Here is a 24239-nt window from a genome sequence, read left to right on the forward strand (position 1 = left end):
ACGAGTGGGAGTTGCATGATGGAGTATTACACAACATCTTCATGCAGTGGGGAACTCCAACCAGACAGACATTCGCTTCTCAGGCCAACCAACAAGTGTGCCACATATTGCTCCAGGGGAGCCCTCAGTTACTCTCAGGGTGATGCTCTCCTTCTTTCCTGGTCAGACCAGCACAACTGTGTCTTCCCCCCACTATTGCTCAGACCTCAAGTGCTACACAAAATCTGACAAGACAAGGCGACAGTCATCACGATTGCCCCCTTCTGGCCCAGACAGTTCTGGTTCCCCAGCCTGCTGTACATGTCATCCCGTCCGCCAGTTATCATTCCTAATTTCCCCAACCTTCTGACCCAGTGCAGCATCAGGATCAAGCATCCCAATTTATGACCGCTCCACCTCAGAGCATGGTATCTGGACAGGCATCAACCCTAGAATGGGCGTGTTCCTCGGCAGGACATTCTCTCTAACAACAGGAAAGAATCCACTAGGCAATGTTACTGGGCTAAGTAGAAATGCTTTTCCTCTTGGGCACAACAAAAAAACTGTTAGACCAGAAGCTGTGGAGATTTCCCTTATCCTGGATTACATTCTATCTTTGAAGACTTTGGGTCTTGCCCTCAGCTCCTTGTGGGTCCACCTTGCGGCAATTAGCACGTCCTATCCTCCTACGGAGGGTTTCTCCATTTTTTTACACCCGCTAACTGCTAGATGTTTGGAAAGGTCTCCTAAGAGCCCTCCCACCTCTCCAAAATATTACGCCCTAATGGGATCTGAATCTGATACTCACAAAACATCCCTTTGAGCCACTGGCAACCTGCTCCATGTCCCTCCTTTCCAGGAAGGCTGCCTTCCTTTTAGCCATCACTTCAGCTAAAAGGGTAGATGAACTCAGAGCTATCATGGCAGATCCACCATTTATGGTATTTCACAAGGATAAGGTTTCCTTACGCATATAACCAACATTTTTACCAAAGGTGGTCTCACGATTTCATCTTAACCAATCCATTCACTTACCTGTTTTCTTCCCAAAACCGGACTCATCAGCAGAAGAATGTAGACACCATTTCTTTGATGTTTGATGAGCCTTGGCCTTTTATCTGCAGAGAACAAAGACAGTTGGGAAGTCCCCAAGACCTGTTTGTTGCAGTAGCAACCATGAGATTCTCTCAGGGAACATGCCATCTCCACCCAGAGATCACCCACAGTGGAATACTGTAGTGACCATCACTCAAAGAAGAAGAGGTTACTCACCTGTAACTGAAGGTTCTTTGAGATGGCGTGGTCCCTAACTGTATTCCACTGCCCGCCCTCCTTCCCCTCTGCTTCGGATCTGTCAGATTCACAGAGAGAAGGAACTGGAGACATAATTGGTCCGTCAACCTCCCTTTATTACTTTGGAAGGAAGCACGAGGTGAGTCAGGGTACATGCATGGACCAACAGAAACTACTTGCAAATTCTCCAACTCCAGGCTTAATTCATGGTGAAATACAGATAGGGACTGCATATCTTGAAGGTCCTCCAGGTACAGGGAGGTTGAAGTCTATTGAGCTTATTCCTGATACTAAAGAACTCAGAATCCTTCTGATTTTGAGTACAGATCAGCTTGAAACCAGTACTGTGTCAAGTCTGTATTGTGAAATGATTCGTAATTCTTTTCCTAAACCCATGCAAAAAGAATTCTAGGGTATGTAGAGAAGTAAAATATTAATAAAACTTTGTTGTTACAATCTAACAGTTCCAAGGCCAGAAATACTGAAGTTCCCATTAAAAAGACAAAGGTTTCATGAAATATCTTTTGTAAGAAAGAATTGGCTTAGAAAGTCTGAATCAATGAAATAGCTTTATAATGTCCAGATCTGAACTTATTCACACACACAGTCTATTTTAATAATAAATTGCCAGCAATAGTGCATTTGAAAATAATTCTTCTCTGCAGCTGGAAAATTGTCTTGGGTGCAATGTTCCCTCTAATTTTTCCCATCCATGTGTGGAATTAATTTTGTTATGTGCACAATGATTTGCAGCGGAGATGGGGTGAGGGGTTCGGAGTGTGGGAGAGGGCTCAGGGCTGGGGCAAAGGGTTGAGGTGCGGGGTGGTGAGGGCTCTGGGATGGGGATGGGGATGAAGGGTTCAGGGTGCGGGATGGGGCTCAGGCCTGGGGCAAAGGGTTGGAGTGCAGAGGGGTGAGGGCTCTGGCTGTGGATGTGCAGTTCAGAGTGTGGGAAGGGGGGTCAGGGCTGGGGCAGAGAGTTGAGGTGTGAGGGGATGAGGGCTCTGGGGTGGGGCCAGGGATGAGGGATTTGGGGTGCTGGCTGCCCCAGGACCACAACGGGGAAAGAGGACTGCCCCCAGCCCTCTCTCCCTGCCGGGGTTGGGTGCTAGGGAGAGGTGCTTCTCCCCAGCCGCAGCAGCTCTGGGGCCTGGGGAGAGGCCTTTGATAGGCTGCTGCATGCTGTGCAGCCACGCAGCTCAGAGGGAACTTAGCTTGGGTGGTTGATTTTTTTTTATATAATTTTAATTCTCTGCGTGATTATTTGTCTACTGTTTCCAGAGCTACAGTTTACTGCAGAGCTCCTCGTGAGCCATTTGTGCCTTGAGGAATTAACACCCCATCGTTTTTATTAAGAGACCTAGCCCTGTTTAACATAGTTTTTCAATAAATTAACAAAAAAATGCAAGCCTTCCCCAGCCCTTGAGACTCCTGACTGCGTGCCCAGTCGAGAAGGTTTATCAGTGGAAACCAGATGTCCTTTTTTCATGAACACACAAGAATATGTATGTGGCAATAAGGTTCATCAGGGAGTTCTGCCCTTAACCTGGAAATCCCTTAGTATCCTTATACTGAACCAAGAATTCTAGAGTAGTTCTATTGGGAATTTAAATGGCTGAGTTTGAGAGGTGGTGCCTCATCCAAGTCTATAGTCTGCATTAAAACCCAGGAGTTCCCAGTCTTCGGTCCAGTGTTTGAACCACTAGACCATGTCCGTATTGTGCCTGGGATACTGGCAGATGCACAGAGAATCTTCTGTTTAACAGTATGTATAGAGCCCTGCAAATTCGTGGATCAGATGTCGATACAAATTTTTGTATCCGCACTGGGCTCTAAGTATGTGGACCCTTGCAGAGACTCTTGCATTGAGATAGAGAATCCGGCAAGTTCACAGTGTAAGTGAACCAAAATTCACTGAAATGGATTGTGGGAAATCAGGAGATTTTGAAGATGCTCATGTTGAAAAATGTATGGATGGAAGGTGATTTTAGGTCCCTGAGAGAGAAATACAGGAATCTGTCTTGTCCCACCCCTTTGTCGTGTGTGCAGTGCTTTGACTGCATTGGTTGACTTCCCTGGAAGAGAATTATATGGTTGAGGGATCCAAAATAACAAATCCATTTCTCAAGCAAAAGCAACCCAGCGTTCTGCACATGGCAATTTGTCATTAATACATGCAGTGAAGAAGGTGGCAGGAACTTAGTTATGGTACAGTTCATATCAATTGCAGTCACTGCCTGCGGTGGTTTCTGACTAGTTGGTAAGCATAGTTGTTTTTAAAAAAATTAAAATAAAAAAAATCCTTGCACGTATAGATATGTAAAAAGACCTGTGCAACACTGGGGAACAAAGAAAGCGAGCAGCCTTCTGTATCCTTTCGCTTCTTAGTCCTTTTGTTGAATATTTGTATATCAGAGTAATAGGTGCCTTACATGCTTATTTTCGCTAGTTAGCTAGACACGTGCTATAAAAGTCAATTTCAACAATAATAGCAAGAGCAGTGCTGGTATTGATGCTGGCTGAATACTTGCCCTTGGTGTTGGGAAAATCAGTCTGTCTCAGAAACACAATACTAGTGAGGACTAGAATCCAACTGTTTGTGTCTTGTGACAACACTGGGAGACATATAGACGAGTTATTTGCCCAGGAAAATACATCTGCCTCCCTGGATCCCAGTGGTCTCTCAAAGGATAATGAGACAACACATGCTACAGTTCATACCAGGTCACAGTCTGTGACTGACACAGCCCACAACGTTGAGCACTGCTATTCAGAGATGGAAATACATTCCTTGGATGTATGAGTGGCCTTGAGAGTCTGATGAGAACAGTACTATTACACCCACAACACACAGGAGAATAAACTATCTGATTAGCTTAAAATTTGTATTCTCCTGACCTGATACGTTTCGTGTAACATGCAGTTTGTATAAGACATCAGGCAGAGCAGTGGTGGGGTGTAGAGAGGAGACGGCAAAGCCATTTTGACATACCTACTCTAAATCCTCATCTATTTAGAGTATTTACCAGTGTATGGAAGGAAGCAACTTATTCCCAGGAATGGTGCAGCAGGCACAGATTCTGAATCTTATAATGGTGACATTAGAACTTTGTTTATCAGTCAAATATGCCAAGGTCAGGCAGAATGTTGTTACTACTTCTGCTGTGCTCAGTTCTCAAAGCAGCGTCTCTGGTTCCCAACTGGTGCCCTCCAGTGGAGCCAAGAGCATGATCTGCACCCCAGCCTGCTAAGGCAGTGCAAGAGGAAGGGGTAGGTAATTGAGAGGAAGGGGTAGGTAAATCTGATGCAAACTGTAATCCTGTCCCTGTGTCCCTTTTCTGCTGTGAACCCCTGGTCTTGAGCAACATGTGGCAGGTTACAGCAAGCTGATGGCAGGGGCCAGACAAAGTATTTCTGAACGAAAGCACTCCCAGAATTGAACGCACAGCTCAGTGGTTTGAGCTCTGGCCTGCTAAACCCAGGCCAGTTCAATCCTTGAGGGGGCCATTTAGGGATCGGGGGCAAAAATTGGGGATTGGTCTTGCTTGGAGCAGGGGGTTGGACTAGATGACCTCCTGAGGGCCCTTCCAACCCTGAGATTCTAGGATTCTATGACTAAGCGTTTTGCAAGATCTGGGGAACCTGAGCTATTTCATGTGTTTGGCGGCTCAGCTGTCTGCTGCTGAAGTATTTTTTTTGGTTGGGGAAGAAGGAAAAAGATCTTAGGAAAGGTTTCTTCCCTCATACACTGATAGATACTTCCTGTTTCTGAGTTGCTCTTGTCTTCTATCTAGATTACTATTTCGAAATAGGAAAGCTGGTAGAGAATGATAGGTGATCAAAAGAAGTATTGGTACCCTCTGTTCAGATTGGTGCCCTTAAGTATTTATGTTGCTGTACTATATCCTCCCCATCTTTTGTAGCTACATGATGTATTCTGCCTTGCTACTACCACTAATGTTCTTCAGCAAAGATGCTCATCCTGATTTTCCATGCACAAACTCTTTCTTTTAAACTTAATCTCATAAATATTGACATGACTTTAGGTAACAAAAGAAACTCTGGAATATGCAGACACACTGAAAGGTATGAATGGCTTTACGTTTTAAAAGAAAATTTACAAATCTGGAAAATATGAGGCACTCTGCTTTTTAACTTTCAGAGTTGATCAGAATAGAAAGGTCTCTCTCATGAGGTTTATTTTGGAATATTTTTCCCCTGGCTTAAAAGAGAGCATCTGAAAATCTGTTTTATTTTAGTTTTTTTCCTTTGAAGAGACATGGTCTAGTGTTCAAACACTGGACTGGAAACCGGGAACTCCTGGGTTTTAATGCTGACTGTAGACTTGGATGAGGCACCACCTCTCAAACTCAGCCATTTAAATTCTCTGCCTCAGTTTCCTCACTTCGAGAATAGGAGAATATACCTTACTTAGCTCACAGGAGCACTGGGAGAATTAATTGGGTAATATTTGTAAAGGGTTTGCTAAACTAAGTGCTTACTATGATCAAAAGCCACTAATTAGAATACTAGCCAAAAGAATAAAACTAAGGACAGGCAAAGCTGTATGGGTGGACAAAGAGTTTAAGAAAACAAGCTCCAGTTTTAAGCAAGATACTCTGGACCAAATTTCTGAATTAAGCAGATGAAACCATGTGCATATATTTGCACATGGCTATCTTCCATTCTTAAACACAGAGGAGCCCAAGTCTTGACTGGAGTCCCTAGGCTCCCAGTATAAGTAAATAAATAAGGAATTGTCAGTGTGTATTCACAAACCAGACTAGATACAATCACTTAGACCAGGGATCGGCAACCTTTGGCACGCGGCCCGCCAGGGTAAGCCCCCTGGCGGGCCGGGCCAGTTTGTTTACCTGCTGCGTCCACAGGTTTGACCAATCGCAGCTTCCACTGGCCGCAGTTCGCCGTCCCAGGCCAATGGGGGTTGTGGGAAGCGGCACGGGCCAAGGGATGTGCTGGCCACCACTTCCCGCAGCCCCCCGTTGGCCTGGAGCAGCGAACAGTGGCCAGTGGGAGCTGCAATTGGCCAAACCTGCGGACATGGCAGGTAAACAAACCAGCCTGGCCCGCCAAGGGGCATACCCTGGCGGGCCGCGGGCCAAAGGTTGCTGATCCCTGACTTAGACTAACTGATGTGTGTGCACAAACACCTAGAATTTACACTTGTATAGCAGGTATTTGTGTACATAAATTACACATGCAAATATGCACACACTTAAATTTGAAAATGTAGCCTTTTTTGTGTGAATACCATATCCTTCATCCCAAAAGCCGTTCTACCTATGAAATTTCCACTTTGCCAGTTGTCTTCTTAAACCACCTGAATTTCAGAGCTGCTTCAGGATATGCTTAGAAGCTTCTAATCTGGTGAAGGTCTTTCAATGAAATATTTGACACTCACAATGTTGACATCCCATTCTACCCCCAAAAAATCAATTAATTTAAAAAAATAAAATAAAAAACCATACCCAAGCAGAGTTTTACCTCAAAAAGGAAGATGTGCTAGAGACTACATTAATGTTGTTAGGGACTTTGCTATTCCTATTGACTTAACATGGAAGGCACTCAGATACTACGGTGATGGACAGCTGTATCAAACGCCGAGAGAGAGATTGTGCTTGAGATTTCAATAGCCATAGTCCATCAGAGTCTTCTAAAATCAAGTATACCCTAGCCCCGGTGGAATATTATCAAAGATAAGCAGATTGTTAACAGACTACAATGGACTCGTTGAGAAAGGAAATTAAGGGTTTGGTCCTGCCTTATCTAGCAAAGCATTTAAGCATCAGACTGATCACATGCTGAAAGTTGAGGACATGCTTAAGGGCTTTGCTATTTGGAACTAGAGTACTCAGCCTTCGCATGATCAAGCCCTAAATGGAGGCTTATTGAAGTTACGATTAGTTTGTGGACAGGGTGATCTCAAAAGGTTAAGATCAGAATCCAGAGCTTTCGGGACGGGGGTTAACCAGGCTTCCAATTAAAGTTTTGACCTTGCTAAGTAAATCTTCTGTTTTCTAAACTAAACATATTCCAATGTGAAGCTCTCCCACCTAAATACTTCTGTCTATCTCACTGTTTACATGGACTTCACCATCGTAGTTTCTGAATGACCAAAAGTCATTAATAGACTTTATCCTCACAACACCCCTGTAAATTTTACAGATGGAGAACTGAGGCACAGGGAAGATTTAAGTGAGCTGGTCATGGTCACACAGGAAGTCTGTGGCTGAGTCAGGACTTGAACCTGTGTCCACAGCCATCCCAGTGCTATGCGCTATCAACTAGACCATCCTTCGTGCCGGTTAAAGTTATAGATCTGTACAAGAATGTAGCTTTGGATTTTTTTGTTCTACGACATTCTGGGCATATAAGTAATGGTAAGCAAAGATGAGAACTGAAGAGATACAATAGTTGTTGGTTATTAGGATACAATAATAATACAGGATATTAGTCCTTCCCTTACAGAACATTACATTGGTGCTATCTTTGGATGTGAATTTATTGTTCTACTAAGAAAGGTGGCTTTTGTCCTCTTTCAGTTTCACATCTCTTCTTAAAAATTGCTTCTGCCAGTTTACTTAAGGGAATTGGGCAGGTAATACATCTTGCACTGAACTTAAAATGTCCTTCTTTTACTGGAGAACAAAAGTATGAAATTGAATCTTGAAGCTGTCTAGATTGCACATATCAGTTTAGAAAGGTTAACTGTGATGAGACAGACTTTGCAAATATATGGCTTTCAATTAAATAAAGTGGCACTGGTTCAGTGAAGCATGGTCCCTCTTATAGAAATGGCATTACTCCTTATTATAGAAAAATATTTGTACTGAATATATGCATAGAATGTGTTTAAAAAACCACAGCTGTATTAAACATGCTTAAGATACATTTGAAACGGTGTCCATCTGTGGAGTCAATATGGAGGATCCCCTGCTGCGCCAAAGGAGTATTTGTGCTCTATGATCACCTCTTCCCACTTGTGCCAGGTATCACTGATAGCTGGGGTAGACTGAGACACCCAAGCCACACACTTTATTTTTCCCCCAGCCAAGCCTCTTTATGCCAGCATCCACGAGTAGTAGACAACTAAGACAGCTCTGTGCCACCTGAGATCCTCAGTGGCCAAGGTTTAGAGCCACTTTGTGCCAGCAGAGCACCACAGACCTGCCAGAGCCTGGGCTCTGTAACTGCTGTTTCTAGTTCACACCTACTACTGCATGACCTCTAATTGCTCCCTGAAAAAGAAAACATTTGCATCATTCTGCATAAATGTGCCACCTCAATCTCTAAGATGAAAGAATGAATCATCTCCAGAGATTCTGGATAAACTTTCCTTCAATAGCAAATAGTAACTATTTACAGAGCATTAGAGATATAACTGTCCACAACAGTTATCTACATCTACTACAATACTTCTATTTACGCTGCTAATAGTCCAGTCGCTGTTCCAGTCAGTGAGTGTCTAGAATTCTTATCTAAGGGTTTTTAGCACTGCAGCCTGTCATGCATATCCAGTATAAAAGTATCCTGGTTAGGACAGGATATGCCATTCTAACTAATGACATACAAAGTTAGGTTTTTCTCTGACATAATTCTCTGTTCAGATGTGCTCAGTGGGAGAGCACAGATAGACATTGTGTTCGTGAGTAGTTGAACAGGATGATTCTAGCTAAATGTGATCTTACTTAAAAATAAATAGAAAAAGGATGATTGAAGCCATTTAGTGTTACAGAATAGACGTATTGAAGGAAACATTGCAGTAGTCTCCTAATAGTGGGCTCCCATGCAACTAGAACATAAGAACACAAGAACGTAACAAGAAAAGGAGTACTTGTGGCACCTTAGAGACTAACCAATTTATTTGAGCATGAGCTTTCGTGAGCTACAGCTCACTTCATCAGATGATGAAGTGAGCTGTAGCTCACGAAAGCTCATGCTCAAATAAATTGGTTAGTCTCTAAGGTGCCACAAGTACTCCTTTTCTTTTTGCGAATACAGACTAACACGGCTGTTCCTCTGAAACCTGTCAAAGAACGTAACAAAGGCCCTACTGGGTCAGACCAATGGTACATCTAGCCCAGTATCCTGTCTTCTGACAGTAGCCAATGCCAGGTGCTTGAGAGGGAATGAACAGAACAGGCAATCATTGAGTGATCCATCCCCTGTCGTTCACTCACAGCGTCTGGCAAAGAGAGGCTAGGGACACTCAGAGCATGGTGTTGCATCTTTGCCCATCCCAGCTAATAGCCATTGATGGACCTATCTTCCAGGAACTTACACAGTTCTTTTTTGAATCCTGTTATAGTTTTGGCCTTCACAACATCCCCTGGCAAGGAGTTCCATAGGTTGACTGTGCATTGTGTTAAGAAGTACTTCCTTTTGTTTGTTTTAAACAAACCAGTCAAGATTTTACAGACCTTAAAGGGATTGGAAATGGAGTCATTTTTCAGCAAGATAGTGTCTACCAACAAGGGACTCTCAAATGCCCAATTTAATTTCCCAGAATGACATCATCTGAGTAGGACTCCAGTGTACAGCAATGGTTTCTTGTCATTATCCTGGTCTCTGCTAGAGAACCAGCTATATGAAATGTATTGTCAAAACTACTGAAATAAGACTTACTGCATTTATCTGTATTTTGGTACATGTGGCCAGGATACTCATCTCAAGAATATGAGAGTATCCAGAATGCATTTTGCTTATAAATGCAGTATATGCAGAACTATGAATATGTATTTAAGACCTTATGTAACAAGGTAATAGACTAAAGGTGCCCAGTTAAGATGTGTAGAATTCCGACACTTTGGTTTAAATTGGTGCCTTTTAAGTAGATGGAGTGTATCAGGTGTGACAAAGTTCCTCCTCTACCTTCGTGGGTCTTGCGCTTATTGGAGGATTTGCTCACCGTGGAGCTTCATGGCAGCCCTCAGTTTGGCCGTTTTCATGAACCCGCGGTCCAGGTCAACTCCTCCTGTGTCTGACCAGGAGTTGGAAGGTTTGGGGGGGAACCCGGGCCCGCCCTCTACTCCGGGTTCCAGCCCAGGGCCCTGTGGAATGCAGCTGTCTAGACGCCTCCTGGAACAGCTGTACGACAGCTACAACTCCCTGGGCTACTTCCCCATGGCCTCCTCCCAACACCTTCTTTATCCTCACCATAGGACCTTCCTCCTGGTGACTGATAATGCCTGTACACCTCAGTCCTCCAACAGTCCGCGTTCTCACTCTCAGCTCCTAGTGCCTCTTGCTTCCAGCTCCTCACACGCACACCACAAACTGAAGTGAGCTCCTTTTTAAACCCAGATCTCACAGGATTGCTTTGCTATGGTCATAGAATCAGAGGAACCCAGAGTGATCAATTAAAAGTTCTGAACTGTTAAAGTTTATATCTACCTTTAATTTCTGTAAATCCTTCCTTGACCCCCACTGCCACAGAAGTCAATGGGGGTCAATGATTTCTGTGGGATTTGGACTGAGTCCTTAAGTATTGTCATCTCATATAAACCAGCTGATGCCTGGCTTTCTATTTTAAAGGCTGTGAGGATTTGGGGGATGTGTCCATACAATTTATGAATTCTGTATGGTATTATGAACTCTCTATGTATCTTTACCAAGCTGCAGATTCCATTTTGAGGGTGCAGCTTTTTGCCTTCTCTGTTGAACTGAAATTTCAAAGGTAGAAGGCAAAGGGCTAACAAAAGAGGGTTGTTGACTCAAGTGATTGACAGTTGAAAGTAGTTGCTCTAGACAAGAGGCTGGATGCTTCCCAGAGGAACTGATTTAGCAGGGGAGAGGTCACCTAGCAACAAAATCCCCAGTACTGTAGGACTCTGTCAGCCTCAACAGGAAACCAGGGAATAACCTAAGCGAGTGGAACATTATAAAGGACACAGTTACCTGTATTTGCTCTCACTCCGGCCATTTGTCACTAGCTTAAGATGAGGGAAGCTGCTGTAGGAGCCAGATGAGTTGGTGGCCGGGAGTAAGTCTGCCTACCAACCTGAACAGAAATGGGCCCCACAAGGACTCTTAAGGAGGGGTGAGCTAGAGTGAGGGGAAATGTATGTAGGGTCTATTAATTTTGTATGGATCTGCGTATTTCTCATGTGACCAAGTAAAGAGCAATAACATGTTACATGTCTGCATGTGCTATATGACGCACCTACCACATGGCTTTGGAAAGTTAAATGTAACATAAAAGGCTCACACCTATTAGTGGCGTTCAGGAAGAGGTGGTTGTTTAACCTGTAAGGGGAATCTTAGATGTTAGCACTGGTTTCAGGGACGAGGCACCTGGGCCATATGGATGCAGCTCTCAAGAGGGTTGCTAGACCGATGGTCTGCACTCTGTGTGCCTAGGGACCTCAAAGCTCTGAAAGTCTGTACCTGGGGATCCATAGGTTGGATTCCTCTCACAGGAGTCCCATGGGCCACTGGCAGTGGGAGTCTGACCAGATCTATGACATAGAAATAGCTGTTTTCTATTTGAACTTTGCTGTGTAGTTCTGCTTATATCAATGCAGAAACTTTGATAACATTTTATAGAAATGTTTTATTTAAAGGCTTTTTCATAGGGTAATTTTAATTGTAAATCATCATTACATTATAACTCACTTATTTGGGATGTCTAGTTTTTTTAGATTGCTCCCAGATATCCACTTTAGAGTAGTCTGATAGAGAAGAGTAACAACTGCTGATTAATCACGATAGAATTGGCAAAAGTTCTGCCTTTGTTCTGTGTTCAACCAATTCGAAGACATTAAGTGGTTTTAACCAGGAGTTAAATAAGTGTTGAATTTTAAGCTTCAGGATTTTAACACACATAGTGCCAAGTCAAAGTTAATATACTGAAATGTAGTGAATGTTATTGAACCTACTATTGTATTTCAATTAGGTTTTTTCAGACCTTTTCTAATGGCCTCTTTGATTAATTGGGCTAATAGGCTGACCACCGGAGTGTCCCAAGAGAATCTTACTGTATTGAAGAAAATATACTCTTAATTTGTGGATTGTATTAGCCAGACTCTTTTTATATTTTGGAGCCTTTTTCTATATCTTAAATAGAAAGAAAATGACCGAGTCCAGTCTGGTAAGAGACTTTCTTTATTTCACACATCTCAGCAGAAAAAATTATGAGGATTTTTTTGGTAATCTTTCCGGTTAACCTAATAAATAATGTGGATGGCATGACTTTTGCTAGCCTTGTTTTTTGAGCATTTGGGGTACGGATAGATTCTGTATGTTAGGCAAGGAAAAACATTAAGGCCCCTGTCTCTACGCTAAGAGACAAATGGTGCTGGATATGTTTTGAAACATGGTTCTTCCCTGAAAGGCAGTAAGTTCCTTTGGCCACTGAAGGCCATACCATATCATGTGCAAACTAGAAGTTAATGCAGAAGGTCAGAGAAAGTTAGTATGAGCTTCATGGAGGGGAGTGACATGCTTCAAGTTGCAGGTAGGGAAGATGGTCATAACAAAGGTTTTCCGAATGCGTTGGAGATAAAAAGGCAAGGAAAGGAGATTGCAGTGGTCAAGGAGAAAGATGACCCAGGTATTGATAAGAGTTTGAACCACAGGACTGAAACTGAAAAGAACAGAATTTAGTTTTTATATTAATCAAATCAATTTGAGTACTTTTGACTCCTTAAATATTATGAAGGTATCTTAAAATATTTGTTCTAAAATTATGTAAATACTATTTATTTTAATATTTGTCTCCGCAATTTTCAGTGTGCTAAGGAGAAACAAGAAGTGGAGTTTATAGTGTTAAGGACCTTCGATCCATGCCCACCAGCTGTAAGTGGGCAGTAGTGGCACCTCTGACTTCGCTGTCTGTTTTATTTTTCAGCTCCAATTTATATACTTTTGCACTGGTTATATCTTTCTCAGTGACATGTTGTGGTTTGCTGCTTTTTAGGTTTTTACTGTTAACACTTTGAGGGAGGATTTCTTTAAGGATGCTGGAACTCTAGGATTGCCATGTTGAAATATTTGGACTTGCGAAATAAATAACTGCATTCCATTCAGAATTTGTAAGAAGGCGATGGTTAACAGCAGCATGCATTAGGTTTAAGTGACAGTAGCTGCTCTGAGATACTTGACTTATGGGTATAATGGCACATTTTCTGCTTGAGAGGGAAACTGCAATGTAGTAATTTACAAGACAGAAAATTATGTCTGATTACAAAGAAGAGTTAATCACAGATGAGTAAAATATGTCTTAAATATTTATTATTTGTATTTTAATCATCTACTATCTAGAAGATAGTCTCATGTATTTGTAGAGTGGGATTTTGTTGGGATTTGAATGCCTGAGAAATTAAGGGCTTTTGAAGCTGTGTAAGATAAGTTCTGTTTTTTTAAAAAAAAATACTGTTAAATTATCCAAATTTAATAAAATAAATAAACAGTGGAACTTGATGAAGGGGCCTGAGTCATGAAATTGAGCTCTGGAGCCAAACTTGGAAGTATGTTAAGGACAGAGCAGAGTCATTCATTTTAGTTTTTCCATCCACAACCACAAACCTCAGGTTTTAGATTCTTGTCTTATTCTACAAGCCAACTGCAATACTCTTGGCCTTAACTAATGGAAAACTCAGTAATTAATTTTACCCCAGAGAGTTGAATATTAACTAAATGCTATACTTGCATTCATACATCTATGTATATGTATTTTGATGGTCTATATGTATATGTAGATTCATACACCGTGATACAGTAGTTAATAGGTTGCTCACTAAGGGATAATAATTAATAACTGCAGTTTTCCTTCATTTAAGGCAAGAGTAATAAATATATAGAAGACTTCTAGAATTAGACAGGAGTCCAAAACCTGAGGTTTGTGGCAGTCTCTGAAAAAAATGGAAACAAATGACTGGTATTCCCATAACAAAATGTCTCTCTGAAACTGATAAATCTTTGCCTTAGACTTAAAAAAACTTGAGCATGTGTTTAACTTTAACCATGTGAAATCTATCTTTATTCAGAAGGGACATAAGCACAAGCTTAATTTCAAGCACATACTTAAGTTGCATTGAAATCAAAGTTAAATATGCACTTGTGCTTTGTTAATTGTGCCCTTAATATTGCATACTACTAAGTGTGATCGTTATAACTTGATCAAACACTACAAAAAACAGAAATATACAATTATGCTCTGTCCGGGGTTGAAATAATCCTTTTTATACCATGAGTCAAGTTCTAATCTGCAGGGCATGGCCAACCAGAATTTTATTAAATGTGACCCACGTGCTGCAGGGAGCAAGAATGACTTTTTGTCTGTGCAGTTGGATGGTAAGAGGTAACAGAATCTAGTACATAAAGGAGAATAACAAGCCCCAGGAAACGAGTGGTGGTGCTGGTGAGGATAAAGGTGTGATGTTTTGGACAATTACTGTATAGTCTTGGAAATGGGCCCAACCTGCAATGTTCAGAATGTTCATATTGAAACAGAAGCTTTGTTACCTTATTAGAGTAGAATATTTCTTATTCATATAGTTAGCTTTGGCAGTTATCCAGCAGATCTTCTCATCTGAAATCTTCTACTGATGTAGTATGTAAGTCTTCTCAGTGAGGAACTGAGACCCTTAAAAAGCAACTGAGATCTGTGGAAAATAGTCTTTCACAACTCTTGAGTTTGGCTTCTTTCAAGATTATACATCGGCACTGATGCAAATAAGACTATAAGTGGTAGCACAGTAGCTTTGCAGACTCATCTGGAAGATTTCTCTGTTATAACCATCAAAGCTTCTGTTCTAATAAGGCGGCAAAGCTTCTGTTTTCAGGATTCCTGGAATAAAACAAGTGAGTTTACTGAAGGCAAGTCATTTAAGACAATGTAAATAACTCTTTGCCAGCCAAAAAGGATTAAAAACAAAACAAAACACTGTTTTATATGGTAATGGATCTGAGCCAAAACTCAGGAGACCAATACCCCTGAATTTTTGAGAAGTTTTTAAATGGATCTGAACATTACAAGTTGGGCCCATTTCCAATATTACACAGTAATGGTCCAAAACATCACTCCTTTATAGTCATTTTCATTTCTCTCTTATTTCCTGGTGCTTATTCTCCTTCCTCATGTACTGGACTTCAATACCTGTTACCATCAAAGCACTCAGGCAAAACAGCCATTCTTGCTCCCTCCAGTAGGCAGGTCACATGTAATGAAGCTCTGGTCAGCTTTGCGCAGGTTAGAGCTTGACTCTGACTATAAAACAGAATTAGTTCAACCCTGAACAGAGCATAGTTGAGTCTCTGGTTTTTGTAGTGTTTGATAATGATGTAATGATCACACTTAATAGTATGTAATATTAAGGGCACAGTGAATCTTAAAGAACCCAATTAAGCAAATACAAGTGCTTATTTAACTTTGATTTCAATGTAACTCAAGTATGTGGTTGAAATTAAGTTTGTGCTTACGTGCTTTCAGAATAAGGATGGACTTCAACACATGGGTAAAGTTAAGCACTTGCTTAAGTTTTTTTGCTGAACTGGGTTCAGAATGCAGAGTTTGTTACAAATCTCTGGTATAGTTTTTGTGTTACTGATGTAACCATTTTTACTTAGCGCAGTGTGGTTATTCTCTATATGAAAGACATTACATATGAAATCAGAAGTTGAGTTGATTTACTTAACTGGGCCTTGGAAAAGTTGGATGAATCATGCCAGACCTTGGGTTGGTGGGGTTTTGCCTGGCTTCACCTGCCTGGATATGTACTAGGAAACAGACTGAGTTCAATATGAAATGGAGACAGTTCAGGAGCTATTAACAATAGAGAAAATGCTCAATTTCAAATAAAACATGTCTAACTGCAACTTAACTATTTAGGATTCTGTCATGAGATACGCAGAGCACATTTTGGTCCAAAAACCTAAGTCCTCCTAATTTCAAATTTTTCTCCGTACTGATAAAATTCCACAGTTCATAATTTGGAAGTCCGTACTCAAGTGTCTATTTATATCTCAAGTAAATTCTACTGAGAAACATTCATAAGGTGCATATAATGTAACTGTGAAATGCATCTGGGCATGTGCATTGCATTTGTTAATGTGATACACTTTTGTTTACTGAGCAGTTTGAAATTAAGACAAACAGATTTCTATTGAAGGCCAAGTCTACACTGAAAAAATTTGCTAGCATAGCGGTGTATTGTTTTCTTTTAACAACATAGCTATGCCAGCAAAATCCACAATGTACACACAATTAAACTGGCAAAAAATGCTTTTGCTGGACTAACTTATTTCACTCTCCAAACCAAATGTCAGTAAGAAGGCATTGCAATGCTTATATTTGGTTTGCTTTTGGTTTCCCTATAAGGCAAATAAATTGTAGCAGTTTAATTAAATTTGTTTAGAAACTGATGTAATTAAATCAGTTCAGCCTTTTTGCATGGACACTCTTATTTCAGTTTGAGAGTGCCTCATATCAGTGTAGTTTAAGCTAAACCAGTATAAGGCACTCTCAGACTGAAGTAAGAGCGTCCACAATTGCACTAATTTCTTTAAAGCCATTTCTAAACCAATGTTAAATAGTTACAATTGTCTCATACAAACATGGGTTGTGAGGGGAGTGTTTGCTAGTCTGTGGAGTCTATGGAGTTACTTAAAGCGCTGGTGCACAGAAGGGTTTTTTCTCTTATTGAGAGGGTGATGTGTTTTGTTTTTTAAGGTGTTATTGGACCATTTAGCTGGGCAGAAATATACTCTGTTTAACTTGGGGGAAAATCCTTTAAGCTTAGTTAAAATTAAAATGGCTACGTTTATAGTTGCTACCTAAGAAAAGACCAGACAAATATCCCTTACATAGTGATACTACCAGAATGGCCTATACTCTCTTACGCTTTCTTTCCACCGTGCCAGTATCACTAAGTACTAAACCTGGACCCTTCAGAAATTTTAATTAATGAATTCTTACCCACAATAGGTAAAAGTAATGGTTTGGAGTGAGACTAATGGATTCCTGACATTCCTGAGCAGCCTTTCTGTCCCAGAGACTGAAACCTGATGTACACTTAAAAGTTTTGCCAGCGTAGCTGTGTCAGTTAGAAGTGTGGGGAAAATGCACACCTGTAACTGATATGGATATGCCAGTGGCAAACTAGTATACATGCAGTTATACTGGCAAAAAAGTCATCTTGCTGGTATAGCTTATTTTGTTTGGGGAACTGGTATAAGGTGTACCAGCAAAATAACTCTTTTGCTCCCATAAGCTCCATCTCCACTTGGAGGGTTTGCTGGTGTAGCTATACTGGCAACTGTTTTCTAGTGGAGACAAAGCCGCATAAGCATCAGAGCAGTTTATCCACTCGACAGACTCCTGTCTGTTAGAAGCTGCCACAGCAGAGATTTCACTATTCTCCTCTCCCTTCTTTTATTTGCCACTCTTCCTGGCTCATTACAGCTGGGGTGGGGAGACCAAAGGGAGCACTTGAAGAGAGACAGACATTGGTGCTAGCTTCCTGATTACTTCCCCAATCACACCTCTCCTCTTTCTCCCTTCCTGGAGAGGGAATAGGTTCTAGAGAGGGTCAGGGAGAACTCCCACAAACAGCAGGAGAGAGGATGGGAAAGACTGTGATGTCCAGATGCCCTATTAAGATGATAAAGCAGGTGTGAGCCTCCCATTCACTCAAGAAGGAGTCAGTGAGCCCAGGCCTGTGGTAACCTGGGGGAAGAGAAATAGTATAATGGGAGCGTAGCAGAGCAAGACTTGCCAGTGCAGCACCTCCTGCTGATCGTCCTGGGAATTAGCTCTTCCAGCCCAGAGCACCCTCTGCAGGCCGGTGTCTTGCCTGTCGCTGGCCCCTGTGTCCCTCCTGGACCCTGGTGCCCCTCTACATCAGGGTTCTGCCCCCAGTAGTAACCCACAATCTGGGTCTCCCCACCCAGGGGAACCCCCAACCCTCTATCCCCACCATGCCTCAGTGGCTACTGCCAGTCACCATCTAGCCCCCGCTCACTGGGGCAGACTGAAGTCTGTAAACCACTCATCATCAGCAAGGGGGTCTGGATCAGCTGCCTCTGCCTATTCCCAGGCTACACTTCTATAACCCCAGTACCTTTCCTGGCCTTTAGCAAGGCCTGCAGCCTGGGGGTTTTCCAGGCTGGAACTCCCCAGCTCCTCTGGCCTTCCCCCAACCCTGCTCAACTCAAGGTACCCTTTTCTCCCAGGCAGCCAGTCCCCCTCTCTCAAAAGCTAGAGAAAGAGTCTCTTTCTGAGCTCCTGGCTCACAGCCCTTTTATAGGGCCAGCTGTGGCCTGATTGGGGCGTGGCCCCATCTGTGGCTGCTTCCCCAATCAGCCTAGCCTTTTCTTGCAGCCCCAGCCCTCTCCCAGGGGCTTTAACCCTTTCAGGGCCGGAGCAGGGTAACTGCCCTGCTACTGGGGGGTTCTCCATGGATCTAGATAAGAATCCTATTTGTAGAATGCTAATTGGATCTGATCCAAACGCTGAGCTGCTGGGAGTTCTTCTGTCACAGATTTTGGATGTGTGTTATTTTCAGAGTTGTGGTTAGTTCTGAGCACGTTCTCACAATGCAAAACGATATGTGCCAAAATACTATCTTTTGTATGAGTCCTATACCGATACAGTGACATAATGAGCTATATCGAAAGAGAACATCTATTAAAGGATTTTGGTTTGGGTTTTTTGTCTCCTTGGTCTGATATGAGATGAGGTCTTGTGGAACAGCCTGAAAATTATCTTTTTTGCAGCTCTGATAATGAAGATAGTCACTGTATACAGAAACCTGCTGATATGCACTTGAATGCACATTCTGGCCTCCAGCTGTGTCCCCCTGATCACGAGTTTATTTAGAGAATTATCCTTTGCAGGGAAGTGGAAAATTAAGGATTGGAAAAAATGGAGGACACTCTGTTGAAGAATAACAATGTGTGATAGTATCAAAAGCCATGAATAATGTGAGCAAAGTTAGCATTGAAAGAAGACCCTGAAATTTGGCAGTCAGTATAAATAACTGGACATCTTAGGGTAGTCTTTGTAGAAGTTAGTGGTTTGCTATATTGCCAGGATAGATAACTCATTTGAATTCCATTCTCACAAAAATGCTGAAAGATAGCAGTGTTCATGCAATTCTAGGATAACGAATCAACCAAAAAGTTTGCCCCAGTTCTTACAGTTCAATGCAGGCCTCACTATGCTTGCTTTCTAGACTCTGGGAACTGTACTATTTCTTTGTCATTTAAAGTTTGGACAGTTTGAGTTGTTTTATAACTCCAAAACCAGAGATTTAAATCAAGGGACGGAAACTCCATTTTTCTTCTGCAGCTTAAGTAGTCTGATTCTTTTAAGGTGCTGTTGATGGCTTGTTGGGAATTTTTTTCTCATTTTTGTACAGTGTGTTTGTCACTGTTTCACATGCTCCTCCCCCTTTGTAACAGTAAACCTCTCTAGAGAGGCAGACACCATGGTCAAATGGACTGAGCATTGGTTTAGGATCCTGAGCTCTTCTTTGAGTAGATGTCACTATGGCTGTTCCACTTCAGTTGCACTTGCGTACCCTTGCACCTTTGATCACAGATTTTCAGTAACAGTGTCCATTGGTCCACGACTACACCCTAAATGTCCTTATATTCTGATCTGAGATGGGTGGACCCAGCGCCACTCCAGTTCCTTATTGGACACCTGCACCCTGAGATGGACCCTTGCAGTGTCCGTTGGTTAGTTTTGCTAACCCTTTGCCCTTCTCTGTTTTATTTCTTAATATTTTCTTACACTTTCTGTGTGTTCGGCGGGACCTCCCAATATTCTTTTTCCCCAGTGGCTTCCCTGCACACCTTGGTTCCTTTCTTTGAAGCCCCCTTTTTGCTCAGGGTATGCCCCAAACCCCGGGATTTAAACCTTGCTAGACCTGCAAAAGGTCTTCTCCCCTCAGCAACGGACAAATCAGCTGCCTACGCTGCCTTGGGGAGGTGCATATTCTGTTGAAGTGTAAGGTCTGCACTGACTTCAAGAGCAGATCTAGGAAGCCAAGGGAAGACAGGCTCAAGTTATGGTTTGCTTGAGGTTTGCTACTGACTTGGAGCCCAACCTCACCCCTGCATATAGATCTGAATGCCCTGGTGATCTCCACAGCTCAAGCTCCAACAAGCAAGTCTCAAGGGATAGCTTCAGAACCCTGGAAGCATTCCAAAAAAAGAAGATGCAAGTCCCCTAATGGAGAGTCAAAGAGGAAGGGGAAGTTGCCCCAAAGGTCAAGTACTAAGGAGACCTTGCGTCCCAGTGCGGGTACCGCTGAGGCTGCTAACTGCCCCTCCCCACCCCAACTGAGTCTCACAGACCCTTGAAAATGGCTTTGAGTTCTTCCCACACAATGAAGCCTTATTTAGCACCAGCATCTGGACCCAATTCATAGCCCTTTATACACAAAGACTCTTCAAAGAAACTGGCATCAGTTCTGGCTCCCCCAGTATCAATCCTGGTAGCAGCCAGGAGTATAAGGGGTGTGCAGATTAGCCAGCTACACTGTCCCCAGTACCAATAACTACGTCACAGCCGGTCATCCAGCAACCCACCTCACTGGAACCAAATGGATTCCTGCTCTCAAAGGATCTCCAAATCCTTGAGGAACCTGACTGTTTTCTCTCCTGCCAGGTACCAAGAGAGCTCATCCAGCGGCACTAATGGTACAGCTCATGCCTTCGCACCCCCCGACACACACATCCTGTCGCCTGCTCCAGGGCAACCTCCAGGACCATCGTGACTAGCGGCACAAACCAGTACCTGTAACAAAAGGCCCAAGATTTTGTTTTTAGCCTTAACGTCCTAGTGGTGGGAACTGAAGATTTTACAGGCAAAATTCTGTGAATTAGGCTTGTTACAAATAACTAAAGCTTAGCTTTTTGAATCTCAACATCTACTGCCATTAAATAATTCAGTCCCCTACCTAATTTCACACCACTATGAATCTAAGTTGATACAAATTAAAAAAATTCTTAAAAATAAAAATCGATATCTATCAAAATTACACACACAAAAAATGAAAATCAAATTCTTTCCAAGCCTATACTTATATCAGAGGGGTGTGGAACCACCCAGGAAGAGGCCTAGATACCAGAGGAAAAATTCCTCTGTCCTTTTGATATTTTGGCTGAGAGCCATGAATCACTCCTTCTGGTTCCACCTCTTCCACCACTCTGTCCTCCCTCACCTCTGCCCTATATCAGACCATTATGGGAGCAGATCACATTAGACAGATGGGGCTAGAAGTCATTACATCAGGCTGTGCCATTCACTTATTCATCCCCATTCGCCCCATCCCTAATCCTCTTTCAGGGACTGTTCTCACGAGAGTCACCAAGTTCAGTCCCTCCCTTCATCAGGATGTGGCTCTACTCAAGTTACTCCCTGGTACCCAAAGAGAATGGAGGCCAGTCCCAGACCTCAAAACTCTGAACACGTTCATCTGGACACAGAGGTGCGGGATGCTAAAGTTAGCAACAATAATACAATCTCTAGATCCGGAAGATTGGTTCATAGCCCTTGACCTTCAGGATGCCTATTTTCACCTAGTGATGCATCCTGCTCACAGATGCTTTCTACAGTTCACAATTGGCAATGATCACTGTTAATATGTAGTGTTCCCCCTAAGTCTCTTGACTGCACGCAGAATTTTTGCCGAAGTGCTTTTGGTTGTGATGGCCCTGTTATGATAATTGGGGATAATGGTCTTGATGACGGGCTTCTCAAGGGATGGTCCCTTCTCAGAGTGCAGTCTGTAACCTGCAAGTCCCTGGCCCTCTTCCATTCCTTTGGACTGAGCTTCAACACAGAAAAGTCCACTTCGACACCTGTCCAACGCATTGAATTCATGGGGGCCACCCCAGATTCCAGAATTGCCAGAGCCTTCCTGCCTACAGACAGATTCATCACTATGACCGACCTCATCTCTACCCTTCAGAGGAGCTCTCAAACCACAACACGGGCCTTCCTGCAGATGCTAGGTCACGTGGCAGCCTGCATGTTCATTACACCCCATGCCAGACTGCATTTGAGATATCTCCAGGCCTGGCTCAGGACCGCCTACGCAGCTTGAGCAAAAGGGTATCTATTCCACAGAAGATTCTCGACTCCCTGAATTGGTGGAAGGATCCCCACAAGGCCTATGTGAGGACCCCATTCACATGCCACCCACTGCAACACAAAAAGAAGAACCATCACCATAGATGCCTCATTGCTGGCTTGGGGCACTGCTGGATTCATTGCCCAACCCACAGGCTGTAACGGCCCTGTGTGGACCCTGCTGGATTACGTTAACTCATCCTTGGAACCTAGAGCAGGCCAGCACAATCTTCCCAGGAAAGAGGTCCCGCCAAGGTAATTAAGAGCCCTAGGTGTCACAGAAGGGCAGCTCTTCCCTTTCTCCATGTTTGGGTCTGGCCGCCAGGGTCTAAAGGGAATATGCAGATACCCCTCCTCCCTGGCCATAAACAGAGAGGGGAAGAGAAAGGGGAGAGGTCTTCGTTCCTCAGAGCAGAGGTGGGGAGAGAATGGTCCAAGAAAACTCCCTAGGTTCTCTCATTTTTTTTTTCATAAAAATCCCTAAAAGTCTCAGAGCAAGGTTGGCATCTCTGCACTAGCGTAGAATCCCTTATACCAGTGGAGGATTGGCATAATGAAGCAGTCTTCTCTCTTCCCTAATGTCCATTACCGAATCAGGAGGCTGGATGGATCAGGAGCCAACTGTTCCAGCTTTACACTGGCAGGTAGTTCCCTTCCACACGGCGAATTCTCCCCTGGTGAATTATGGACAGACTTGAGCCCCTTTGGCACCCTTAGAGTGACTTAAAGGGGCTGGCAGCATAGCGGAGATTTCTGACTTTCTATAACGTCACAAAATTCAAATGTAAGTGTATAGCTACAAAAATTCAGTAGCTTGTATTGACAAGGGAATGAAGAGGCCATCCTTAATGAGAGTTATTGTATCACCAGTTGTCTTTTTTTTCTCTCTGAGCATAACCTTTACAGTCACTTGTGTCTGAAAAAAGTATGTGTTTTCAAAACAGCATTATTAATTAGCTGCCACTTTATTGGCAATTCTTAACAAGTTTCCTTCTTGGCAGCTGTTTGTTAAAATGCCCAAAAGTATGCCAGGCTCCTCAAAATACAGGTACGTTTCACATGGGCCATACCCAAAGACTTTGCAATCAGATTTGATGCATGATGCAAGAGAGTGAATCCTAAACAGTCAGTGGAATGGGAGATGAGAGAATGGGAGTGTGACAGAGTCATTCAGGCCATCTCAGCCTCTTGCTGGAGGCATTGGTGTCCTGACACTTCCTGCTTAAGAAAAATCTGTTTTGGCCAGCGAGATATAGTCCTTCAGAGGCGCAGAAGGGCCAGAAGGTATACGGGCCAACAGGGAGATAGCAGGACAGTTAAGAAGACTTGCTGTTCCTGCTGAGGGTAGAGCTGGGTGAGACTGGGACAGAAGGGGAGGGCTTCGATGTTAACCCAGAACTCCAAGGCCAGGCCAGTCCCTTGGCTTAAAGTGCTGCAACCAAGCGCCTGTCTTTTGTATATGTGGATATGTTTGTTTGTTTAAAAGCACAGACAGCCAGAATCTGAGTTAGTTGTTATTTAACTGTTGGAGGGCTATATGCTGAGTTTATGGCATGGGCCATCGTCCTCCTCCACATCTTGTAAAGTGAGGCAGGGCACAGTTGCTCACCCAGAGGCAACAGGACACAACAATGTTTACAAGGAATTACTGTGATGAGACATGAAAGGTCATGTGTTGTTATCCAACTAATTTTTAGCATCTTGGGAAGCAAAACAGCTAAAATATGTCCCTAAAATATGGGACTATGAAGTGCTCTGTTCCTCTTTTCCTAAGTTTTTCAAATCCAAAAACAATAGGTACTATATTACAAATGTGTATCTGGCTAATTAATGATGATGATATCTCTGCAGAGGATTGAGTGTA

General features: G+C 42.8%; 1 protein-coding gene across 4 annotated transcripts in view; it reads left to right on the forward strand.

Moving 5' to 3' along the window:
* Positions 1-24239, forward strand: part of APP (amyloid beta precursor protein) — a 294805-nt gene that overhangs the window by 239346 nt on the left and 31220 nt on the right. The window lies entirely within an intron of this gene.

Source organism: Caretta caretta, chromosome 1 (genome assembly GCF_965140235.1).
Source record: "Caretta caretta isolate rCarCar2 chromosome 1, rCarCar1.hap1, whole genome shotgun sequence".
Taxonomy (NCBI): Eukaryota; Metazoa; Chordata; order Testudines; family Cheloniidae; genus Caretta; species Caretta caretta.